We start from the raw sequence: 4672 nt of genomic DNA, 5'->3' as shown, positions 1-4672 counted from the left end.
GAATAAGACCATCAACGAAAAATTTAACATGCGTCTATAAGCACATATAAAAAATCATGCAGAATATTTTCGTGTTTTGTTGCTGTTGCTTGTGAAAAACATTTAAACCCTCAGGTGCGCGTCAGTATGAAAATAAGACGGATGGCAGAGAGTTCTGGCTAGTTGCAGATAGCCAGTAAGAAAACTGATACAGTTATCGTGAGAGGAAAAGCAAAAGAATGAACACGCTACGGAGTTAGTCATACCATATTTACTTTACCGAGAAATCTTTACGAAAATTAAAAAAAATAAAAAATCGATATTTCCGGAATAGGTACCGAAGAAAAAATTGTGTACAGAACGAATTAGAAGGACAGGGCAAAGTTAGGAACAAAATATAACTATGAAAATAAGATTTAGAGGTAAATTAAGCAAACTGCTTTGGTGAAAAAGATTGTAGTTCAAGACAGAAGCTTTTCATATGAGAAATGCAAATGGGCTCTGAAGAGCTGTTGACTTTGTTGATGAAATAAGTACCTCGAAGAACTGCTGAGTTAGATGACCTGGAGAAAGTCAGACCTGAACGATGCATAAATGAAAAGAAATTCTGCAAATTTATTCATATTTGAGGAAATGAATGCTGAAGTTATAAAGAAAAGTAACCCCAGGGATGAAGAAAGTAAATGATGTAGAAATTAATGGAATTAAAGTGAAATGTTTCAGTTTTTGACTGCCTAACTATAGTGTGTAAGACAATTCTGGAAGAGAAAAAATTTTCCAAAGAAATGGGTAAGGGAAATAATCGTTTTTCTTTATTAACAGAAAGGGAATCTGAGGTCACTGCAAGATCTTTAGAGGCACAGCATGACCTAGTTTATCTAAGAAGGGTTTTTCGCCTCGTATAGTGCGAGCTCATTTGAGAATTAAGGAGTAAATTCATAACATGTGGCTGTACGTATGTTCTTTTGCAAGTTTCCAAGACTAACTGCATTGCAACAGTTTCGGGTTTTCTCCCAGTATCTCTAAGGCTTCTTACGATAATAAATTACTATTTTTATCATAATTAAAGTATCTTCAGTGATACTGTCTCAACATTTTGGATCAATAACTTTAAATCTTAAGAATTGTTTATGCTAACTACAACGTACACTGTATCTTTATTGTAACTATGACTACAGCTTCAAGAAAGTGCTAACTCAAGCTCAGAAAACAATTTACTCAGTTAATCCGCACAATATATATATATATATATATATATATATATATATATATATATATATATATATATATGCATATATATATATTCCTTGTGTATCCATTATATATAAATTCAAAGATTAATGAAAGTCTATAATTTCAAATAATTTGATGTGTCTCAACTGAGTCTGAAAGATTCCCCAAGCAACTTGGATGGATTACAATGTTATCTTTAGGCCCGTGGGACCATTCTATTGCGAAAATAGGATCATACCACAAAGTATTTGGGCACAATGCTGTTGAACATCCTTTAATATACAGACATATTGGATACAATCATGTTTTTTCTATATATGGGATAGTTTTATATATCGAGTATTTTTTTTACGAAAAGGGAAATTTCTACTCTAACGTGAGGAGTTGTCACTTAATTTGTCTACTGATAACAGTGAGCAAGTAACACTTACCCACTTGGTCTGAATTTCACGAACCGAACAAAACTGAGTGTCCGCGTTGTTATATGTATAAACGTAAACGGCCGAGGAGGCGGCACAAATAAAAAAACAAAAAACAAAGAGAAAATAAAAAATTGAGAAAGGAATCTGGAGGGAGTTACAGCTCTGTTCATGCAATCAAGTTCAGTAACTATACCTTGCATACACGCTCTAAATAGAGGGACTAAAATACAAAGGAAAATTCTTTCCCATTCTCACTCTTTTACCTGAAAAAAAGCGGTTACTGAAAACCAGTAAAAGGGGAGACCCTTTGAAATGAGACACGGAACTCTCAGTTGCTGGTCTGTCGGATAAAGCAGAAGGAGGCAGGAGCCTCGTCGTAACGAGTAAAACGGTACAGGGACACGCTGCTGCACCGTCTCATTTACTCTCCGAAAAGAAAGACAAAAACAAAGAAGAGGAAAAAGGGAAATTTCAGTGAAATCTGTCTTTCTCTTGTGCTCTTCTGCTCGGTTATTCTATCTGCTTCTTATTTTACTTTTTTTTTTTTTTAATTCTATTCATTCCTATTTTTTTGCCTAATGGGAAACCTTGCGCTATATATATTCTTGATATTTCATCAAGAGAAGAGACCGACACGCAGGCAAAACTCAAGGATGACACGTTTTGATATCAACATATTCGGTTTCCGAAAATGAATAAGAATAAATATAACACTGAAAATACCACGATAAAAGCATTAAACCTTGAAAAAATGAGTAAATTTGTCATTACTTTGACTTTGACGTACAAAACTAATACATTTGAAACTGTTGTTGATATGCAAAAGAATCACAAAGATAACAGCATCCACATTGCCAGGACGGTATCTCCAACAAGCACTGATATTGGGATTTGTATGGCAGAACATGGCCATATTGCAAGATCCACAAGATTAATGAAATTGAAAATTTGGCCATAAAATCACTCACTGACGCCATGCAAACGTATGGAAATCAAAGAAATATGGGATTTAAATATCTTCTCAATAATAATAATAATAATAATAATAATAATAATAATAATAATAATGGACGATTTCAGCACTATACTCGAAGATAAACTGAGTCTTCTAAAGCGAGTGGGCACTATGCTCGCAGTCAGCAGAATGGCTTGTTTTGCATTTTTTTTTCTCTTATCCTGTGAGAGAAATCATGTTATAAACGTAGTATGTAAATGCATTCGTCTGAACTGAATGTAATTGTTAATGTTAGCTTTATATTTCACAGAGGGGCTAAAGCTAACTGATTCTTCAGTGAGGCGGGAAGCATGCTGCTATCTTTGAATATTATTCTTTCCATCCACATTTATGTCTTTCATTGAATCAAATAGCAAAAGAATAAATAATTAAAAATTAATTTAGATTGTCCGCAGAATTCTCAAAAAATAGCTATTTTGAAACCTGAGGAATTGATATGATCAGTTCGTGTCCATTCAATACCGAGGCAGTGAAAAGGAATGTTATGCTCTGTCTGATTCACCTCGACAGACCTTACGTACCCTGGAAAATACTAACAGTTACGAAAATGAGAGAATACTTGATTTCTTCATGTTCGTTGTATGGAACCGCATACTGTGATGAAATGTAGGTGGATAAGTTTATTATGTTGTCAGAGGCAGACAGACAGTTCGTCAGCTTGTTTAAAATTATTTTACAAAAAATAAAAATATCAATGATATAGTAACTTTGCTGAGAGAGAGAGAGAGAGAGAGAGAGAGAGAGAGAGAGAGAGAGAGAGAGAGAGAGAGAGAGAGGGAGAGGGGGAAATAAAATGATGAAAGTTCATGACAGAGAAATTATAAACAATTAAAAATGCGCCGAAGTTTCTTCGGCGGAATCGAGTTTTCGGTACAGCGTATAATCAAGGCCACCGAAAATAGATCTATCTTTCGGTGGTCTCGGTATAATGCTGTATTAGCCGCGTCCCATGAAACTTTAGCCACGGCCCGGTGGTGGCTTATCCTATATCGTTTCCAGACGCACGATTATGGCTAAATTTAACCTTGAATAAAATAAAAACTACTGAGGATAGCGGGCTGCAATTGGGTATGTTTGGTGATTGGAGGATGGATGATCAACATACCGATTTGCAGCCCTCTAGCCTCAGTAGTTTTTAAGCTCTGAGGGCAGATAGAAAAAATGCGGACGGACAGACAAAGCCGGCACAACATTTTTATTTTACAGCAAAATAAAAACTGGGATTTTACTCAATTAGAGGAGAAATGGTAATACGAAAAAAGGACTACAATATTTCATACGATATCAAATGAAAATAAACAAATGAAATTTTATCTACTGCCATAAAATAAACATGGAGGTTATTTATACGGCTGTTATAAGGAGCAGCTAGATTTATTATCCTAAATACGTCTGTAATAGAGGTATGCAAAGGCATTACAACAGAAATATAATATCTCTACATGTACAGCATAGCAAAAAGCAATGAATGCTTTCTACATCCATCTACGCCAAATCGTATTTTCAGTTACAGTACAAATATCTAGAGAATTGTTTGACATCTAAATGCACGGGCAAATGCCATAAATACCATTGGGTAACATGAAATTAACAAAAAATAACTGTAAGCTAGTCATTCTCATAAAAATATCACTCACAGGAATTAATAATTCATCACTTTAATCATATAATCTCAATACAAATGTGACATAATCAGCTGGGGATTTTTCATAAAAATGTCCTGAATATGCACAACGGATAAAGCTTATAATTAATTTTTGAGCAGGCACTTAAAAATAAGCTAAACGTTATTTTTAATTGAACAAACTTATTAAAGGATGATTAATTTTGAAGTATGGAATAATGTTACTAACAGAATCATTTCCACATCACTTGATAACTAGCAAATAGCTAATGAGAAAGATTTAATTTCATAAGGTAAATTTAATTAGTTTTGCTTATGGACAGTAAGATGAGCTTTATTTCAGCAGCATTCCAGCAGTATAAATACATAAAGACAGCCATAAATCTGGTGGTATCTAAT

This window comes from Macrobrachium rosenbergii, chromosome 8, assembly GCF_040412425.1.
Source record: "Macrobrachium rosenbergii isolate ZJJX-2024 chromosome 8, ASM4041242v1, whole genome shotgun sequence".
Taxonomy (NCBI): Eukaryota; Metazoa; Arthropoda; class Malacostraca; order Decapoda; family Palaemonidae; genus Macrobrachium; species Macrobrachium rosenbergii.
This window is presented reverse-complemented; position numbering follows the sequence as displayed.